This window comes from Lissotriton helveticus (assembly GCF_964261635.1).
Source record: "Lissotriton helveticus chromosome 1_1 unlocalized genomic scaffold, aLisHel1.1 SUPER_1_unloc_1, whole genome shotgun sequence".
Taxonomy (NCBI): Eukaryota; Metazoa; Chordata; class Amphibia; order Caudata; family Salamandridae; genus Lissotriton; species Lissotriton helveticus.
In genome coordinates, this window is record NW_027611648.1 from 5421269 (window position 1) to 5443845 (window position 22577).

General features: G+C 46.9%; 1 pseudogene; it reads left to right on the top strand.

Annotated features, from left to right (window-relative positions):
• The first annotated feature begins 271 nt into the window (after window positions 1–271).
• Window positions 272–403, top strand: LOC144805436 (U4 spliceosomal RNA; annotated as a pseudogene).
• The last annotated feature ends 22174 nt before the right edge of the window (window positions 404–22577 follow it).

Below are 22577 nucleotides of genomic sequence, written 5' to 3' on the forward strand. Positions count from 1 at the left end.
AGACAGGAGAAGGGGTGCCGTCCACACACTGTTGCTGCCCAACGCGGCGATCTGTGGGCAAGCTCCTCCCTTACTCAAGATGGCCATCTCCTGCTGGAGGAGAGCTGTGCGATACACGTCCCCCACCTCCTCCTACGCTCCCACAATACCATTACTGGGGATCCCATTGGGGACGGGAATTTTGTCTACACGGGCGCTCACCACATGGACGGATGCCGGGGTGTCGCAAGTGGGCGATTTTTTCAATGATGGACACATGATGACATTCGATAGCTTTGCGCAGTGGCAGTATCATAGCCAATGAGGTCTAACCGAGGCGCGATTATTGCTTATTGATGATGACATTCGATGACTTTTGCACAGCACACCACATGCCTGGGGGAATGTTATTACTCCACGGAGGGGTGCGCAGCTACATCACACGGAATTGGGCACCGGCAGGCGACGAACCACTTGTCAACCCATTACACACGATGCTATACCTGATGGGTTCAGGGAGCCATTTAACGAAATGGATTGCGAGTGGTATTCGTGCGGGGAGGGCGATTTCGCTGCAGCCGCTCCGTGAAGTGTGGGGGAGGGATGCAGGCCGAGCGTTTCAAGATAAGGAATGGGAGCGTGTTCTTAAATTCCCCAAGAGAGTCTCGAGAAACCAGAATTTAAATTTATACAACTTATGATCTTACACCGCGCGTACCTCACGCCTCACCGCCTGCATTTAATGTTTCCCACCGCGCCAGATTCCTGCCCTCAGTGTGGACTGGCGGATGCAAGGTTAATACACATGCTATGGGATTGCCCGAAATTGGGATATTTTTGGGGTACAATACACACTGCACTACACAGAGTGTCCCCCACCAGACAGTACAACACTATATCCTTTAGCTTGCTGGGACTAGGGACCGCTGAACGTAAAAGAAGTGTGGTCACGAGGTTCATTGACCTCGCACTACTAATGGCCAAGCGTGCTATTACCATGAGGTGGAAATCGAGCAGGCCACCTGACCCAGACGTATGGAAAGCGGAAGTAGTGAGGTGGGGTAAGGCTGAGGGTATGGCATTACAGACCGAAGAGCGCAAAGGCTTGAGAAGGGTTCCTATATCTCTTGAGTGGAATGCTGTGATGATATCCTTTGAAACGGCTGAAGTGGACTCTACCACCGGGAGTGCGTCTGTGGATGACTGAAATGGGTAGAATGCCATGGGGATAACGTTTCCTTGGACTCACGTGCGCTTCTGTATGGCAAGGGACAGTAGCTCATACACAGACACAGGTGCACGAAAGAAGAAAAGAGTAGACATTTGGCCATGGCTGCGTTGTGGCTTATGGGACACAGAGGGCATTGCGACAAACCTTTGGAGAAACTAAGAGACGGATACGGATTGTACCACCATGGATAGTTGACACAATATGCTTACTTTGATGTGCCTGGGGAGGGATGCTGGGTGGGGGGAGTTGGGCGGGAAAAGTTGGGGTTGGGTGGAAATTTGAAAAGAAGAAAAGGTGATTGGAGCTAATACAGTATACCTGGAATATGTGCCTTCTTGAGCTGCACTGTACTGTGATGTTTTTGCAATGATATCCTGCAAATAAAAAGAATTACAAAAAAAAAATTACACCCAATGGGAACATTGTCCTATTCCCATAAAAGGCAGCTCAAATACCCTTTTGAATAAATTCACATATTTTACTGACTTTGATCGGTCTAACCCGAGCTCATTTTATTTTAAATTAAATTACAAATCGAATTCGAAAGTGAGACTTACTCAATCAAAAGGGATGGCTAAGAGGTTTACTTAAAAGGGGAGGAGTGCACTTCCACACCTGATCATTCACTCGTATGCAAGAATGCTTAATTGCACGACACGTATAATGTGGAGGCTCCGAATTTAGCTTGCATCATGAATGGAATTCCTGTGCCAGCTATCGTACCAACATTCACACTAATAGCTAACGGTAGCTATTTGCTTTTAAATAATGAAGCTTGCTGCGGGATGTTGGCTGGAATTCCGTACATTGTCACTGTTTCACAGCGAGTAGGGAGGCTTGATATCTCGATTTGGCCTTCATTCCGCCCCTGAAAGCAGAGTTCAACAAGTTGATCAGAATAAGAGCTTTATTGTCTCAAAAAGAAGTCGCTCTCACTTCTTCTCATGAAACATTTGTTCTTCATGTTACTAAAACGCGTACAGAAGTACACTTGCTTTTAAATATGGATCTCCCACTTCATTTTGGTGCTTTAATCCACACTATCTTTAATGCCTCAACCACTACAGGCCTGGCCCACTTTTTTAAAACTGTTAGCTCGAGCCTTGTGACCTCATTCCAAACTATATTTGGTGTGATACCGGCATTTTTTCATTCTATTTTTTCCAGCGTCTTTGGCGGCTTCCCTCTAATTCTCACCTTGGCTGACAGTGTGCTGCTATTGATTTGCTTGCTCCAAAATGGCTGCACTGTCTGTGTCAAGAGACAGCCGACCCAAGCTCACGCAGCTTCATAATCGAAAGCTTGAACACTATGGAGTACTGCCATTGGGCATATTGGGCGTGGTATATGGATTATCATTTCGCTTTTCATACTTTACTTGTGCTGAAAATGCCAGAATGCTGGCTTTGCACTGCCTTTGTCTTGGTCAGCTTCGTACAGCCCTGTGCCGTGAATGCTTCAGCACTGGCAGCAGGCTCCTGCTCACCTCTCCCATCCTACACTGGCACCACCAGCCTCTATGACCTGTGAAGAGGTGGTGACTAAGAATAGTACAAAACAAATAAGCACATTTTCCAAAATGCTTTATTATCACTAAAATCAAATTTAATGTTGCCAGGTAGCACCCAAACAAACTGTTTTCTTGTGGAAAATGGCTTTGTTTAGCTTATATAACACTGTTATTTATCGCTGAAACATCAAGTTACCATTTGATGAGATTAGGAACAGGAATGACTGCCTTGCACGGAGGAAACATCTGGACCATAACAATAAACTAAATAAGTAGAAACGGGCGCCCTGCTGAAACATGAAGCGCTGGGCCCGTGTGGAGAAAAGTAATACGGGTGTGGATATAAAAGCAGTAGTCCCCAAAGGAGCATATATACAACTACAGCGTAACAAAACTGTAGTTGGCCGGTGCTCCTGAGAGAAAACCGGAAGAGATGTTATAGGAGTGCTAACCAATCAGAAGCCAAAAAAGAAGAGTGATGGAGGAGTAACCAATGGCAAGCAGCCAGGTGAGATCACACTCCTTGTAATGATTACAGCAGGTCTTGCAGACAGCGCATGCGCTGATGCTCAACCTATAAAATATGTAAGGGGGCAGAGTGGGCACAACCAAAAGGAAACCCCCCATACATGGACAACATGCTGTGGCAGCCGTTACAGGTCTCTTGGACATGGAGCCAATTGAAATGAAAAGATGGTAACAGTTACAATATGAATTATTTGTGGATGGTACCATACTAATTTAGGAATGGTCTGTTTTAAGGTGATTTTACCCTGTGAAATTAAAGGATGCTAACTGTTACAATATAAATCATTTGTTGTCTGTTCTAAGCTGATTTTACCCTGTGAAAAATGCTGACCCGCTTATGAGATTTCATAAATCATGTTTAAGAGAAAACTGTTTTTTCATGATTTTCTGGCCGGGGTTATAGAAGGTGCTCCAAAAGCTAAAATGAGAGCATGCTTCCTGTAAATCCACACTGTCTTTCTAAGCAATGTGACAATAAAGTCTGACATTTTCAGTAAATCATGTACTTCCAGCAGGAGCAGCAAATGTCAGCTGATACCCAGTGTTCTACTGTAGCCTCCCAGAGTGTTCTAAAGAACAACTAGAGAGCTAACAGTGTTCCTTATGATAAAACTATGGCACACCTGAAGCCATCTTGATTGAATCAAACTGATAAACCTAAAAACATTTCATTTAAAAAAGGAACAAAAAGAGGCAGTTCAATTTGTCATAGAAATTATGGTTAGTGCTGTAGAAAGCAAAATTAGAAATCCTTTTAAATGAGTGCTCAAATATCTTCTTCTATTTCATTAAAACGTTTTGGCATGCAGACTGAAACATGCACTTTCAACGCCAGCAGCAGACTGCCAGTTGACTCCCTGGTGATCAGCAGCTGTACCTCCGTGTTCTAATGAGCAACTAGAGTACTAACTTTCTGAAATTATTCCAAAAGTGTGGCACAGCTGAAATTCACCTTGATGGAATTGAAGTGGAAAACTGAAAGCACTTTCGACTGAGGATACTGCAGTAAGGTAAACAATTTCTAGCTAACGAAAAGGAAAGTTTAGAGTCTATTAAGGACAAAGAGTCGATGATTATGCATATCGTTCATCACTTTATTAATCCAGCAGCATTCAAAGAACATCTTAATAAAAAACAGCCTGAACTACATTTCCCATGAACCACCAGCGAATCCAAGAAAGGCATCGAGCAGCGCAGAGGGAGCAGGGAATCCTAGGAGCAGCAGTGAGCAGCGCAGAGGAAGCATGGAATCCTGGGAGCAGCATCGAGCAGCGCAGAGGGAGTGGGGAATAAAAGAAAGGCATCGAGCAGCGCAGAGGGAGCATGGAATCCTAGGAGCAGCATTGAGCAGCGCAGAGGGAGCATGGAATCCTAGGAGCAGCATTGAGCAGCGTAGAGTGAGTGGGGAATCCAAGGAGTGTAATCAGGCAGCGTAGAGGGGTGAAGGAAGTTACCCGTTTAGGGTCACCCGGGTCACTAATGACCACCTCTCAGCCTACCACACAAAATGAAGAGTCGCTCAGACATTAGAGAATACACACCAATAACTGTTTATTCAAATTACACTTAGAGCGGAGCCCGGTCTGCCCAGTCACTAGGAGTGCTGCAGAGGGACTGACATCAGCAAGAATAAAGGTACATTATGTAGATTTCAGAACCAGTGAAGGCACGGCCATCATGGAATTTTCCAAGCAGATGTAGCTAAACAGCGAAATACAAGAAGTAAGTTTCCATTCTGAGAGCGGGCACACATTATCTGCTATTCAAGGTCGTTCTGCCCGTCCCTGCCACTAGACAAGTGGGAGAAGGCCTATATCTGGTGGCAAAGGTATGCGTTAATAAGAACAGGGTATTCATTAGTGAAGCAAAAACTCAACCCTGGAGAAAAACAACTCAGAAAAGGTCATTTCTCGGAAAAAGCAAAGGATTAGTTTCAGTCATGATTCAAAATGGCGTCCAAATAGAAAATGGTGCACCAAATGCTAACTTACATATAACAATACATACAAAAAATCATTTCTATTCTAACAGGGGGTTGGGTATCCAAGGAGGGGCATTGAGTAGTACAGAGGGAGAATGGATTCTAAGGAGAAGTATCGAGTAGTGCAGAGGGAGTAGGGAATCCACGGAGCAGCTTCGAACAGTACAGAGGGAGTAGGGAATCTAAGGAGCTGCGTAGAGCAGTACAGAGGGAGTAGGGAATCTAAGGAGCAGTATCGAGCAGTACAGAGGGAGTAGGGAATCCAAGGAGCGGTATTGAGCAGTGTTGAAGGATTATAGAATGCAAGGTGCTGCGTCTAGCAGTACAGAGGGAGTAGGGAATCTAAGTAGCAGCATTGAGCAGTACAGAGGGAGTAGGGAATCTAAGGAGCAGTATCGAGCAGTGTTGAAGGATTATAGAATGCAAGGTGCTGTGTCTAGCAGTACAGAGGGAGTAGGGAATCTAAGTAGCAGCATTGAGCAGTACAGAGGGAGTAGGGAATCTAAGGAGCAGTATCGAGCAGTACAGAGGGAGTAGGGAATCTAAGGAACAGTATCGAGCAGTACAGAGGGAGTAGGGAATCTAAGGAGCAGTATCAAGCAGTACAGAGGGAGTAGGGAATCTAAGGAGCAGTCTCAAGCAGTACAGAGGGAGTAGGGAATCCAAGGAGCGGTATTGAGCAGTGCAGAGGGAGTAGGAAATAAAAGGAGTGGCATTGAATAGAGCAGCTGGAGTAGGGAATCCAAGAAGCAGCATTGAGCAGTGTTGAAGGATTATAGAATGCAAGGTGCTGCGTCGAGCAGTACAGAGGGAGTAGGGAATCTAAGGAGCAGTATCGAGCAGTACAGAGGGAGTAGGGAATCTAAGGAACAGTATCGAGCAGTACAGAGGGAGTAGGGAATCTAAGTAGCAGCATTGAGCAGTACAGAGGGAGTAGGGAATCTAAGGAGCAGTATCGTGGAGTAGTGTGGATCGCTGGTTAGAGGCGGCACACCCGAGAGCAGAAGTTGGCCCGGGACCAGGGTTCAATTCCCGACGCGGCAGGGTCGTGGACCTGGGTCAGTGGACTCGATAATTCTCGCTTCGGTGCTTACTCTAATCTGGGGTTCCACTCGGCAACTCTGGGCATTAGCTTGCCTAATCTCCACAACGGCCCCATCAATTCCAGGGATGCCTGGCTCCACCTTGGGGACTCCCAGCAGGGACCATCCCACAGGGAAAGCCAGGACGGGTTCCCCAGAGTTAAACAGCGCCAGGAGACCTATGGACGGGTAGCAGTGCGCTTTAAAAGCTCAAATACATTTACATTTACATTACATTTACATATCGAGCAGTACAGAGGGAGTAGGGAATCTAAGGAACAGTATCGAGCAGTACAGAGGGAGTAGGGAATCTAAGGAGCAGTATCGAGCAGTAGAGAGGGAGTAGGAAATCTAAGGAGCAGTCTCGAGCAGTGCTGAACGACATTCAAGGAGAGCTGAGACAACCAACTCTGATCACCACCAACTCTTCAAAACGCTCTACAACTTTAGAGGCTACATACATCTAAGTGGGAGACCCAACCGTCTCATGTTACCTTAGCAAGCACCTATGTATGAGATCCTACACAGATTTATAAGTCATCTGTCAGTCTCCCCACTGTGGCTCAAGTACAAAGGTTTGTACCCACTGCTATAAATGACTGTCAGCAGCCATCAGCTGTGTTGTGGCCTGGTCATGGGTACAGTAGTCACTGTTGTTTAATAGTCACTAATGTTTAACAAAAGTTCTACTTTGGGTGGACCCAAACTACCTTCCAGAGTCTAAAACGCTACAGGTGAACAGCACACTATTATCATATTGTGCACTTGTCAGGATATGTGTGACTCTGATCGCACGCAGAAGAAAACTTTCTTGGTCTGCCAGAATGATAAGATGAGGTACAAGCTGTCACATGGACATTGGTGAAGGGACTTTCTTCCCCATACACAAACTATGTGTCTGTGATGATCTCCTAATACTAAGTTCTGTCTGTCACAATTTTTCTTCCTGGTAAAGAGCCTGGTCACTCTCAGAGTGGATGTAGAGTTGGGCCTGGCCTCCAGGGACCCCTCTGCCATCGAACAGAGTGAAGAGCTTGGCCTCTCCAACTCTCTCTCCCACAGTACTCTGGGTTTATAGCCTGGGTCTCCCCTCCATCACACTGATTGCGAAGATTGTCTCTCCAGGTCTCTACTCCATCACACTTGTGTGATAGCCAGGCCGAGTACACTTCAGAAGAGTGCAGGATCAATAATGAAGGTCACAAAGCTGCAGCCGTGTGATAGCCAGGCCGAGCACACTTCAGAAAAGTGCAGGATCAATAATGAAGGTCACAGAGCTGCAGCTGTGTGATAGCCATGCTGAGAACACTTCAGAAGAGAGCAGGATCAATAATGAAGGTCACAGAGCTGCAGCTGTGTGATAGCCATGCTGAGAACACTTCAGAAGAGAGCAGGATCAATAATGAAGGTCGCAGAGCTGCAGCTGTGTGATAGCCAGGCCGAGCACACTTCAGAAGAGTGCAGGATCAATAATGAAGGTCTCAGAGCTGCAGCTGTGTGATAGCCAGGCCCAGCACAAGGCTTCACTTCAGAAGAGTGCAGGATCAATAATGAAGGCCACAGAGCTGCAGCTGTGTGACAGCCAGGCCGAGCACACTTTAGAAGAGAGCAGGATCAATAATGAAGGTCTCAGAGCTGCAGCTGAGTGATTGCCTGGCCGAGCACTTCACTTCAGAAGAGTGCAGGATCAATAATGATGGTCACAGAGCTGCAGCTGTGTGATAGCCTGGCCGAGCACTTCACTTCAGAAGAGTGCAGGATCAATAATGATGGTCACAGAGCTGCAGCTGTGTGATAGCCAGGCCGAGCACACTTCAGAAGAGAGCAGGATCAATAATGATGGTCTCAGAGCTGCAGCTGAGTGATTGCCTGGCCGAGCACTTCACTTCAGAAGAGTGCAGGATCAATAATGATGGTCACAGAGCTGCAGCTGTGTGATAGCCAGGCCGAGCACACTTCAGAAGAGAGCAGGATCAATAATGAAGGTCTCAGAGCTGCAGCTGTGAGATAGCCAGGCCGAGCACACTTCAGAAGAGAGCAGGATCAATAATGAAGGTCTCAGAGCTGCAGCTGTGAGATAGCCAGGCCGAGTACACTTCAGAAGAGTGCAGGATCAATAATGAAGGTCACAAAGCTGCAGCCGTGTGATAGCCTAGCCGAGTACACTTCAGAAGAGTGTGAGATCAATAATGAAGGTCGCAGAGCTGCAGCTGTGTGATAGCCAGGCTGAGAACACTTCAGAAGAGTGCAGGATCAATAATGAAGGTCACAGAGCTGCAGCTGTGTGATAGCCAGGCCGAGCACACTTAAGAAGAGTGCAGGATCAATAATGAAGGTCGCAGAGCTGCAGCTGTGTGATAGCCAGGCCGAGTACTTCACTTCAGAAGAGTGCAGGGCCAGTAATGAAGGTCTCAGAACTGCAGCTGTGTGATAAGCAGGCCGCGTACTTCACTTCAGAAGAGTGCAGGATCAAAAATGAAGGTCGCAGAGCTGCAGCCGTGTGATAGCCAGGACGTGTACTTTACTTTAGAAGAGTGCAGGATGAATAATAAAGGTCACAGAGCTGCAGCTGTGTGATAGCCAGGACGCGTACTTTACTTTAGAAGAGTGCAGGATCAATAATGAAGGTCACGGAGCTGCAGCCGTGTGATAGACAGGCCGAGCACACTTCTGGAGGGTGCGGGATCAATAATGAAGGTCACAGAGCTGCAGCTGTGTGAAAGCCAGGCGGAGCACAAGGTATCACTTCAGAAGAGTGCAGGGTCAATAATGAAGGTCACAGAGCTGCAGCTGTGTGATAGCCAGGCCGAGCACACTTCAGAAGAGTGCAGGATCAATAATGAAGGTCTCAGAGCTGCAGCTGTGTGATAGCCAGGCCGAGCACACTTAAGAAGAGTGCAGGATCAATAATGAAGGTCTCAGAGCTGCAGCTGTGTGATAGCCAGGCCGAGCACACTTAAGAAGAGTGCAGGATCAATAATGAAGGTTGCATAGCTGCAGCTGTGTGATAGCCAGGCCGAGCACGAGTCTTCACTTCAGAAGAGTGCAGGATCAATAATGAAGGTCTCAGAGCTGCAGCTGTGTGATAGCCAGGCCGAGCACTAGTCTTCACTTCAGAAGAGTGCAGGATCAATAATAAAGGTCTCAGAGCTGCAGCTGTGTGATAGCCAGGCCGAGCACGAGTCTTCACTTCAGAAGAGTGCAGGATCAATAATGAAGGTCTCAGAGCTGCAGCTGTGTGATAGCCAGGCCGAGCACACTTCAGAAGAGTGCAGGATCAATAATGAAGGTCTAGCACATTTGGCAGTAGATGGGGGTCCTGTCTGGACAGTGTGACTGCTGTCAGCAGGTGGTCTGGCAGAGGTGGCATTAGAAGGGGTCCTGTCTTGACAGTGTGACTGCTGTCAGCAGGTGGTCTGGCAGAGGTGGCATTAGAAGGGGGTCCCGTCTCGACAGTGTGACTGCTGTCAGCAGGTGGTCTGGCAGAGGTGGCATTAGAAGGGGGTCTGTCTCGACAGTGTGACTGCTGTCAGCAGGGAGTCTGGCAGAGGTGGCATTAGAAGGGGGTCCCGTCTCGACAGTGTGACTGCTATCAGCAGGTGGTTTGGCAGAGGTGGCATTAGAAGGGCGTCCTGTCTCCTCAGTGTGACTGCTGTCAGCAGGTGGTCTGGCAGAGGTGGCATTAGAAGGGGGTCATGTCTCGACAGTGTGACTGCTGTCATCAGGGAGTCTGGCACAGATGGCATTAGAAGGGGTCCTGTCTCGACAGTGTGACTGCCCTCAGCAGGTAGTCTGGCAGAGGTGGCGTTAGAAGGGGTCCTGTCTCGACAGTGTGACTGCTGTCAGCAGGGAGTCTGGCAGAGGTGGCATTAGAAGGGGGTCCTGTCTCGACAGAGTGACTGCTGTCAGCAGGGAGTCTGCCAGAGGTGGCATTAGAAGGGGGTCCTGTCTCGATAGTGTGACTCCTGTCAGCAGGGAGTCTGGCACAGGTGGCATCAAAAAGGGGACCTGTCTCAACAGTGTGACTGCTGTCATCAGGGAGTCTGGCACAGGTGGCATTAGAAGGGGGTCCTGTCTCGACAGTGTGACTGCTGTCAGCAGGTAGTCTGGCAGAGGTGACATTTGAAGGGGGTCCTGTCTCGACAGTGTGACTGCTGTCAGCAGGTAGTCTGGCAGAGGTGGCATTAGAAGGGGGTCCTCACTCAACAGTGTGACTGCTGTCAGCAGGTAGTCTGGCAGAGGTGACATTTGAAGGGGGTCCTGTCTCGACAGTGTGACTGCTGTCAGCAGGTAGTCTGGCACAGGTGGCATTAGAAGGGGGTCCTCTCTCAACAGTGTGACTGCTCTGTCAGCAGAGAGTCTGGCAGAGGTGGCATTAGAGGGGGTCCTGTCTCGACAGTGTGACTGCTGTCAGCAGGTAGTCTGGCAGAGGTGACATTTGAAGGGGGTCCTGTCTCGACAGTGTGACTGCTGTCAGCAGGTAGTCTGGCACAGGTGGCATTAGAAGGGGGTCCTCTCTCAACAGTGTGACTGCTCTGTCAGCAGAGAGTCTGGCAGAGGTGGCATTAGAGGGGGGTTCCAGTCTCGACAGTGTGACTGCTGTCAGCAGGGAGTCTGGCACAGGTGGCATTAGAAGGGGGTCCTATCTTGACAGTGTGACCGCTGTAAGCAGGGAGTCTGGCAGAGGTGGCATTAGAGGGGGGTCCTATCTCGACAGTGTGACCGCTGTAAGCAGGGAGTCTGGCAGAGGTGGCATTAGAGGGGGGTCCTATCTCGACAGTGTGACTGCTGTCAGCAGGGAGTCTGGCAGAGGTGGCATTAGAAAGAGGTCCTGTCTCGACAGTGTGACTGCTGTCAGCAGGGAGTCTGGCAGAGGTGGCATTAGAAGGAGGTCCTATCTCGACAGTGTGACCGCTGTAAGCAGGGAGTCTGGCAGAGGTGGCATTAGAGGGGGGTCCTATCTCGACAGTGTGACCGCTGTCAGCAGGGAGTCTGGCAGAGGTGGCATTAGAAGGAGGTCCTGTCTCGACAGTGTGACTGCTGTCAGCAGGGAGTCTGGCAGAGTTGGCATTAGAAGGAGGTCCTGTCTCGACAGTGTGACTGCAGTCAGCTTGGAGTCTGTTAGAGGTGGCATTAGAAGGGGGTCCTGTCTCGACAGTGTGACTTCTCTCAGAATGGCTCTGCTTTCGGCATTCATATGAGTGACAAGGTTTCTTTGAGATGGGACTAGCTCTCCTGTGTTGATGGAAAGAGAAGTGCTACTTGTGATATGAAGACCTGGGATGCACTTCTTTTAATTGGGTCATTTTTGTCCAACCAATGTATCATTTCTTAGGAAAGTTAAAAATATGTCTGTGGCTTGGCACTCCCCTTGTTAACAATTCATAAAAATGTCATAAAATGTTCAGTACTTGTAAGTATTCTGCTACAAGAGGAATGTAGACATAGATTTGTCATATTCCAAAGAGACTTTTTTTAAGGGTCTTATTTAGTGCAACTTTATATACTGGGTGTTAGATTGTGTTATATCTAGACCACCGTATCTGTGATGGACGTGGAATAAAGGAGCCAAAGTGCAAAGAGTTTCTCAGAAAGCTGTGAGCACCTTGTAAGGGTGAACAGTTATAAAGCTATGGTTATTTAAGGGTTGGCTTTTTGTCGAAATCTTTATGCCACAATCATATCCAGAATGTCGGTCTTCCTGTGTCCAGGACTAACCGAGTGTTTCAAGCTTTTTTCATAGTATGGAAGGAAGGCTGTTCCTCAAAGCCCCTATAAGAACATACGGTGCTAAAGTTCGAGCAAAAGCAATCTATGGCGCCCTCCGCTGGTGTTACTGAGCAGCACCTGCTTGAACTGTTGTCGTATGTAACTTGTAAAAGAGAATTCTGTGGGTTCCTCTGGGGAATAATCATGCCATAGTCCTACGGAAGCTTAACTTTAAATGTATAATTGACTAGAATGGAACTGAAAGCCCTCCTGGACTGAGCCACGATAGGGATAAGTAAGTAGTCTGTGCTGATGATTGTCTTTGTTACCAGATGAGCTCGAGTGTGGATGATTGGCACAAGGATCGCTGTCATCACACAGTTTATCCAGCTCAAATCTGTGTAAGGAATTGTGTTAAAATGTCCTCATTTTGTGCACATATTCACTCCTGTACTTCTAAAGCCAGGACACCATATCTAAATATTCATACAATTGAATATAAATACTAGTGAGGCCGAGTCATTTAGAAATTTTGGAGAACCAAAACAATTGACACAAAAAATGGTGATATGAAATTGATTGTATTTTGTTCTTTTGCATAAACCTTTTTCTGCCCCTGGTTCTATTTAAAACAGGTGCTAGCCGATAAGCCTATAAAGCTAGCACACTAGGTCAATGTCCGGTAGACTAGGACGAGGTCACTTTCAGAACTTGGAAATGAAACCTTTAGTTACCGTAAAACGCCAGAAAGAGAATAGCACATCCACAGAGACAGACTTCCGTCCACCATGGCACTTTTGGTATGGAAGGCTTTGTGAACCAATGATATTCAATTGCTCCGTCCATCACCACCCCCTTTTGTACCACTTTGGCTGCCATAAGTGTGGCAGGGTATGCTCAGACGTGAGTCCCTTGCGCACTTTGCCACTGGATTCAAGCAAGCCGGGCTGAAGAAGGCTGTAATGCCAGAAACCGGTCCTCGGAAGCTTGTTTCCGGTCCAGGGAAGGCATGGCTTGGCAGTTCAGGCTGCACTGTTCCCATGATGCACAGGGTCACACTGATTTGCATATAGCCATGTCTGAACTGGGGTGGCAGAGTGGGCTAAAGAACGGTGATGGATTAAACCCAGATGTTTTGACTGGGTGTGAGTGTTTGATTGGTTCAGATGCTCCGTCCATCACCATTCCATTTTGTACCGCTTTGGCCGCCATAAGTGTGGCAGGGTATGCTCAGACGTCAGTCCCTTGCTCACTTTGCCACTGGATTCAAGCAAGCCGGGCTGAAGAAGGCTGTAATGCCAGAAACCGGTCCTCAGAAGCTTGTTTCCGGTCCAGGTAAGGCATGGCTTGGCAGTTCAGGCTTCACTGTTCCCATGAGGCACAGGGTCAGACTGATTTGCATATAGCCATGTCTGAACTGGGGTGGTAGAGTGGGCTAAAGAACGTTGATGGATTAAACCCAGATCTTTTGACTGGCTGTGAGTGCTTGATTGGTTCAGATGCTCCGTCCATCACCACCCCCTTTTGTATCGCTTTGGCCACCATAAGTGTGGCAGTGTATGCTCAGACGTGAGTCCCTTGCTCACTTTGCCACTGGATTCAAGCTAGCCGGGCTGAAGAAGGCTGTAATACCAGAAACCGGTCCTCGGAAGCTTGTTTCCGGTCCAGGGAAGGCATGGCTTGGCAGTTCGGGCTGCACTGTTCCCATGAGGCACAGGGTCAGACTGATTTGCATATAGCCATGTATTAACTGGGGTGGCAGAGTGGGCTGAAGAACGGTGATGGATTAATGCCAGATCTTTTGACTGGGTGTGAGTGTTTGATTGGTTCAGATGCTCTGTCCATCACCACCCCCTTTTGTACCGCTTTGGCCGCCATAAGTGTGGCAGGGTATGCTCAGACGTGAGTCCTTTGCTCACTTTGCCACTGGATTCAAGCAAGCCGGGCTGAAGAAGGCTGTAATGCCAGAAACCGGTCCTCGGAAGCTTGTTTCCGGTCCAGGGAAGGCATGGCGTGGCAGTTCGGGCTGCACTGTTCCCATGAGGCACAGGGTCACACTGATTTGCATATAGCCATGTCTGAACAGGGGTGGCAGAGTGGGCTAAAGAACGGTGATGGATTAAACCCAGATCTTTTGACTGGGTGTGAGTGTTTGATTGGTTCAGATGCTCCGTCCATCACCACCCCCTTTTTTACCGAGTGCTCACAAGGGACAGACATACCTTCTTCTGGAAGATCATGGGCGTTGAATGCTTATGACCGATGGCCCTCTCAAAATAATTTACTGACAGTACATATGCCACTAGTACCAAACAGCTGCAGTAAGCTGACCCTAGGAAACCACTCAAACTTCACGCAACATGGTTTCCACTGGCACTTTTGGTATGGCACTGCCAGAACCTCCTTTAGGCTTACTTCAAGAAGTAGTGGGTTTGAAACTCTGACTTGGATTACCGTCCCGCTTTGTGTAAGTATTTATTTATTTTGTTTTTATTTTGAAGGTTTTGTATAGCACGAACCAGACTCTTGCGAGTATCAGAGCGCTTTACAGGTCATCAATAGAAGGCAAGATATAGTATACAAAGACACAACTAATAAGAGATACAGTCACATATACAGGCAAAAATACAGTAAATAGTCATAGACTTCACATGAATTTAGCCATGAGGATATCTTTCACTTCTCTTTTGAAGGAGGCAGTGGAAAGGTTCATTCTTGTGTCACTCGGCAAAGCATTCCATATCCTCGGAGCCATACCAGAAAAAGACCGGTTATAAGTTTTTTCTTGGCAAATCATTGAGGTTGTAGGAGAAGAGTCTTGGCACTTCTGGAGGCTCTGCTGCCTGCAGAGAGCACCAGTTTCTTAGCTAGGTATGGTGGGGTGTTGTGGTAGAGGGCCTTGTGCGTCATGCAAGCGAATTTTAGATTAATTCTGGCTTCAAACGGTAGCCAGTTGAGGGCTCTCAGGTCTAGGGAAATGTGAGCATTTCTCTTAGAACCAGTGATGAGTCGCACAGCTGAGTTGATCGTGGCTCTTACCGGGGCTGTTGATGACCTTGGGAGGCCGCATAAGGTTACTGCTTCATATTCCACGCGGGGGATTACTAGGGCTTGAAGTGCTTGTTTGAAGTTGTATTCGGGCAGAAAGGGTTTCAGTTTTCGAAGGGTCTTTAGATGGAAGTTGCCTTTTGTTGAGGCGCTAATGTGTTTCTGCATCTTTTAAGTTATTGTCCAGCGTTACCCCTAGAGATTTCGCTGAGTCGACTATGAGCGGTTGTCCATTTAGAGCTGTTAGGTGCTTCATCCAATCCATGATAGTGTGAGTTTTGTTAGGGGGAGCGATTAAAAGAAATTCTGTTTTGAGGGAGTTAAGTTGTAGATGGTTTTCGGCCAGCCAAGTTTGGGTTTTTTGTAGGGTGGTGTTGAGCAGTTTGATGTCCTCCAGTGAGTGTATTATGATGTATATTTGGGTGTTGTCTGCATATATGTGGAAGTTTATTTTGGTAAGGCTGAGAAGATCAGTAAGAGGTTCCATGAACAGGTTGAACAGGGTCCGAGAGAGGGAGGAGCCTTGTGGAACTCCCAGTGTGACGGGCTTGGGGATGGACAGGGATTGGTTGACCTTGAATCTTTGGGATCTATTTTGGAGGAAGGAGGCAAACCAGTTAAATACATTTCCAGACATTCCCATTCTGTGTTTCAGGAAATCAAGCAGGTTGTCGTATTTGAGGGTGTCAAAAGCTGATGACAGGTCGAGTAGGATTAGTAGACAGGCTTCAGTTTGGTCGAGGATTTTTAGAGCGTCATCTCATATATGTGTCATGGCCGATTCCGTGCTGTGATCTGAAGCCTGATTGAAATTGGTTCAACAAGATGAATCGATCAATGTGATTGTTCAGATGTATATTAATGCATTTTTCCAGGAGTTTGGCTAACATAGGGATATTAGAGATCGGAGAATATTTATTAGGGTCCGAGGGGTCCGCTGTAGTTTTCTTAAGGATAGGCGAGACCTGCCCAGTTTTCAGGGTGTCTGGAAAGGATCCTTGAAGGAGGGATGTGTTAATGATCTTGGTCCAGAGGGGTAGTAAGAGAGGAATGACGTTTTTTAGGTAGTTCGCCGGGAGCGGGTCAGTGAAGTGATTGGAGGGTTTCAGCGCGTTTAGCGTCTTTAATATGGTTTCTTCACAGTAAGTGTTGAAGTGGGACCAAGTTGCATTGTTTTTTAGTTTAAATAATGGGAGGTTATTCGCAAGAGCACCAGCCAGGGGCAGTGATGGGTTCTTTTTCAAGTCTGAGATGGATATTAGTTCCTTGAGTAGATCTGATTTAATGGATTCTGTCTTAGAGGCGAAGAAGGAGGCAAATTCATCACAGTTGGAAAGAGAGAGTGGGCTGGCGTTGAGGACATTAGGTAGGCACTTAGTTTGGGATTTGATAAGATCGAATAGCTTTTTGGGGCGGTTGTTAGCTAGGTCTAGTTGATATCTGAAGAAATCGGTTTTGGATTTTCTGATCTTTCTAAAATAAGCGTTTCTGGAAGTTTTTAGAAGTTTGAGGAGGTCGGCTGAGGGTGTAGCGCTCCAGCGTCTTTCAATTACTCTAAGTGAGCGTCTGTCAACGTTCAGTCTCCCATCATACCATGTTTTTGAGTCTTTTGCGGATGTTCTTTTCAGTTGCACTGGGGCCATTTTGTCTAGCAGGTTGTTCATGGAGTGAATAGCTCTAAAGCTGTAGGGTGCTTCATAGGGTTAGAATTAGAGTTGGAATAGGAATGTCCCCTGCATTTATTTCGGAGTTTCATTAAGCTCGCATTCGACCCAGAGGTATCGGGGATCATGGTGCTTTATATGAGCACCAGTTGCATTACAGATCGACACATTCATTTTTGTTAGGCACGGGGATATTGAATGATTTGCCCAGAATCACAGGATGTCTCATGTGATGGATCGGAGTACTGTGCCTGAACGTAGCTAAACCAGCACCCTTAAATGTACGAGGTCAGCTTTGCTCAGTTTGACTTCTAATTATTATAGCATCGCTCCAGCATTTGACATCTCAGAAAGCCATAAAAATGTGTGACTGCATTTCATTACAGTGATGCCGACCACCACATTGAAATGCGTTAGTCTAACCGCTGATGCGTGGTACTTGTCAGGCCTGCTCCCCTCAACGCAGGCACCCTTGCACTGTGGTGCAAGGCTGCCTGCATTGGTGCTCAGCAGCTAAATTTAGCCCCAGCACAGGGAGAAACGCAGGGCTGCACTGTATTCTTATAAATACGGTGCACCCCTGCATTTCAGAAGTGGAGAGCGTGGCATTAAGCCAAGGAGGCCAACACCGTGCTCCACCACTTCCTTGTAAATATGCTCCTTAATGCCACCAGCCTGACCCATTTTATCAAGAATGAAAAAATCCTCTCATTTCTGAAGATGCACCGCCTTGATGTAGCATTGCTCCAGGACACACACCTGTCACCTATAGAACATGATGAACTCAGAAGGGATTGGATGAGTACGGTACTACATGCCAGTAGGTTCCTGACTACCCTTACACAGCCATCTACTCCTTTGGAACATAGGGAGAGTGGGTTGGACATCATATTTCACAAATCCCTGGGGGTTTGTACACTGCAGACATGGCGGGACCCCCTGGGCAGATATATTGTTGCCATGGTTCAGATACTCAGTGAGTCTTTGTGTGTGGGCTCTATCTATGCCCCGGCGGCTGACCAAACTCCTGCTCTCCTTTGGACAGCCAGGGTATTCATGAGGGGGGTGCTGGAGTATGGCACCTTGACAAGTCCCGAAACCAAACGACCAGGCAGCCCCGAGACCGGTTCATCCTCTCTGACATTATTGACGATCATGCCTTGATGGATCCATGGTGGTTGACGCACCTGAGGGATGTGGACTATACTTTCACCTCCTGCGTCCATTGTAAACGTTTACGCCTTGATCCTTCCAGACAGTACCTCTGATCATGATCTTCTGCTACTCGACCATAAACTTTGATTGTTGCAAACCCCTCAGGCCCGTTGGCGTATGTATACAGCATGGTATAAAGCCCCTGAAGACAAGCACAGACGGTTCCAATATCTGAGCCAGTACTTAGAGGAGAACGCTGGGTCCATCTCCTCTGCACAGGTGCTGTGAGAGGGCAGGAAGGCAGATGAACGATTTGGCTGCCTATAAGTGCCACTGTGAGGCATAACAGTGTTGGTTGCCTGACCTTGAGTTTCTCCTGGCTCAGACGTATAACGCATTGCTGACCCCTGCTCTTCTCAAGGAGCTGCTCGGGGCCAAGTATGATCTGAACTCCCATTACACAGCGGAGGACCAGAGGGATACGATCTGTTGACGATATAGTAGGGGACGTTGAGTTGACCCCCTTTGCCACTCTCATGCGTGATTATGGGCTGCCACAATCGCATCACTGACGATACCGACAGCTCATGCAGAGCCTGCGACACATGCTGGGTGCTCCCCCTTATGATCTAGAGACTGACCCAATGTTGAGTTATACACTGATGTGGAAAGGATTCAAGGACACTAGGGGCCCGATTCTGATGCGGTGTGGAAAGCTTCCCGACATAATGGGTTTGGGAATGGTTTCCAGCTAAATCGGATCAGGAGAGTCCAACCAACCGAGTATGATGCGTCGGGATGCTTCCAGATATGATTTGGTTGGACTCCATTGACTTCAATGGGAGCCTATGTTCCTAACCTCATCTTAATCGGGCCCGAGATGGGAATGCTTTCCTAATCGCATCGTAATAGGGCCCTCAATTGGTAAGACACGTTCCCGATCCGATTTCGACATAGCAAATGCCGTTAGGAGGCCTTCGAAACCACATCAGAATCAGGCCCTAAGGTGGGATTGTATGTTACAGCTGTGGACAGCCTTTTTTAAAGCACTGCTGCCTACAATCTATGCTGTTTGCTGGAGCAGAGGTTGGGCCTCTCACTCTCTGAGCAGGACTCCCATGACCTTTGGAAAGATCATGGCAGTATACCTCAGGAGGTCAGGTTGAAATCAGTTATTTCAAGTTCCTACACCACTGGCACTGGACGCCGGAGTGGATCTATAAAGCACATATGGCAGACGATTCCAAGTGCTGGAGGTGCTGATGGTGTAGCGCACTCGCCTGTGACATTTTGGAGTTCCTGTGGACTGTACAGTACTTTGTGCTACTGGGCTCCGTTTGGGATACCTTGATGACCAACCTAGGGCTGGCACCGCAATTCATGGCCCCTCAGACCTTGCTTCACAAAATGTCAATATTCCATGATTTAACTCCCCATGGTAAGAGTAAGCTGGCTACGGCCTCGTAGTGGGAGTTGGTTTTTTGGGGGGCGGCCATGGGTCCTGGCACCCTGACTTTTCTCTCCTGTTTCCATGTCCCTTCCCCTCCTGTTCCCCCTCGTCCTCCTTCCCTGATCTTCTGTGGGATCTTCTAGGACGCATCAACTCTATCTAGAGATGGTATTTTATTTATCATTTTTCCTGTTATCAATGTCTTCTCACCAGTTCTAGTTTACACAGTATCTTGGACTCTGCTGAATTGATAAACTTCAATCCCTGTTAAATGCTCATTGTGTATGAAAAGTCAATAAAAAAATTAGATATTTAAAAAAGACACAGGGAGTGGTGTCACTTAACATTTGACTTTGACAATTCCAAAGGAGGAGAAATTACTGAATTTATAGACATGATCAGAAGAAATGTAAAGTGATAAAATTAACAACCAAGTCTCACTAAAATTGACATTCAATTTAACCCCTACGCGCTACCGCGTTTTCCCGCTGTGCGCTGATTTTTCAAAAACGCGTTGTTTATGACAAAGCCAGCTCGTCATCCGCGTAGCGCAGGTAACGCCCATGACGAGCTGGCTTTGTCATCAGCGCTCAAGGGGTTAACATTCCACTGAACTGTGTGCAATACTCATGGTGAAATATAAGTTTTGCCACTAAAATGTGGGACAGAGGGTCTGCTCTGTGCCGAATAGTCACGTGTGAAGTTCTAGTTAATCCCCATATTTTGGAAGAATGAGCCAAGTTTGACACGGTTGACCATGACACTCTGAAACAAAGACTCTATGAAGCCGGCATAGAGGGGACTGCTCTAGACTGGATTGTGTCCTACCTTCGTAACAGAACTTATGTCATCCACACCCCACTTTTCTCATCCAAACCGTACTCCACAAAAGCAGGGGTCCCTCAAGGCTCTATCATCTCACCCATGCTTTTCAACATCTTCATAAAGTCATTACCAGTATTGATCAATTAATTTCACCTCACGTGCTATAACTATGCAGATGACACACAAATACTCCTTCAACTGAAGTACCCCAAAGACATTGGAAAATCCCTAATGTTCAGTTGTCTCAGAGCTGTGGATCAGTGGATGACTTGGAGCCATCTTAAATTGAATGCTTTCAAAAACGCAAATACTCACATGTGGCGATTTAAAACATTATGACCCGCTTTCCTCTTGGCCTGATGAACTGGGATCACCGCCTAACGTATCGAAGGAAGTTAGAAACCTCGGAATTACCATGGACTCCAAGCTATCAATGAATACCCAAGTGGACAAACTAGCAAGATAAAGCTTTGTCACTATAACAACACTGCAACAAATTTTCCCTCATTTGGGATTTCCACACAAGATCCAAGCTACCATCTCCCTTGTTTTGTCCAAACTCGATTACGCCAATAGCCTCTACCACGGATCACCTTTAACAACCATCAAAAGACTACAACAGATACAGAACTCGGCTGCCAGACTACTCTTGCATATCAAACCGGGATACCACATCTCACCTGTCTTGAAAGCCCTGCATTGGTTACCGGTTGCCAGAAGATCCACGTTCAAGCTACTTGTATCACCCACAAAGCACTATATGGAATGGGACCGTTCTTCATCAGGAATAAAATCACCAAACACATTCAACAAAGGAACATCTGCTCTAAAGGGGCATTGTACCTCAAAATCCCAAGATACCAGCAAAAAATGTGGGTGGCACATCCTTCTCTGTTCAAGCAGCCAAACTATGGAACTCATTACCCCCAACATAAGATCCACTGACAACCACCTTATCTTGAGAAAACTACTCAAGAATTTGCTCTTCCTCACCGAAGCACTATAAGCAAAGAGAAAATTACGGCCTATCCCTCTGAATATAAGCATTTATTTCACTATAGATTTGTACCTATCTTTGTGTATTGCGTTGTATAAACATGTAGAATAATTATGTTGGTAATAAAAAATTGTAAAAAAAATAAAAAATCATCTTTGGTCTACATGTACTTTCTTCCATTGTGCATCTATGTACCTTCCATGTGCTTGGATCTGTGTGTCAATTACTTTTCTCCTGAAAAATCATATCCATAATTAGTCACGAAATACATGTGCTATATACAATGTAATGTAAAACTGTTAACTTTACATCGTGCTTTTAATAGTGCATCCATTTGAGTACTCTTGCTCACGTTTATAAGTATTTTCTTGTATTCTCCAAACATGTTTTTCCCTCATATACTGAATGTTCAAACATGTTGAATTCTTCCCGCTTTCACATTGTATATAGCACATTTATTTCGGGACTAATAAGCTTTCAATGTTTTTTATGTGTTTCATCACAATCTATATACTTCTCTGAAATAATGATGTCTCAGGTTTATTATGCCAGCGTTAATGCACTATCATAACTCGGGCATCTGTCACACGTGACAGGAGCTTTCGTCTCCTTCTCCGATAATCGGCGCATGGCCTTGAGAATCTTTCAACTCTGGCCATTAGCGCACGTCCTCAGTAACCTTTTCCCGTGGCCTCCGGTATTTAATTATCCTCCTGGCGGGGCCACGCTTGCAATTCATTTGTTGCTGAGACACCGAACTGTGAGGACCCCTGTCTTCAGGTAATTAACCACACAACTCGCAGCGTAATTGTAATGCTTTTACAGCCGGCTGCCTTTCCTTGCCAGCATGACTAAGCTTTCGCACATTTACTTCACAGACCGCTGATCGCCTTGAACCGTGATTAATACACAGACCACGATGGCGCCCCCACCTTTACAACTATGCCCAGGCTTCATTCCTGAATAACACTGAGATATGTCTGATCAGCACTGTAACCGACGTATACACTATCCTCGATGCCGGTCAAGTACTTAAGGCATTTTCTCCCCATTTTTCCGCCTTAGTTAATTAATCTCCTTGATGGTTACCCCAAATGGAATTTACTAGTGACTACGACATGTCTTGAGGAACTCATCCCTTGGCTTCTCACCACATGCGAAGGGTAAGCCTAACCTTTTTCAACCACGCGCACTGCTTCTTGATGCGCACCTTTACATACAGCAACGGACCTGACCCAAGCTTTTATTCCCATTAGGCGACTTATCCACCTTCATCCAGGTTGCCCCACACCACCCCAGTCCTGAAGAAGATCCTCACGGCTGAGGTTGTGAAATTCCCTTGTGCCCTAAGTCGGATCGAAACGTCGACGCTCTTGGATAGGCCTAGACTTACCCTTTTGTGTCCTCTATCATGTAAA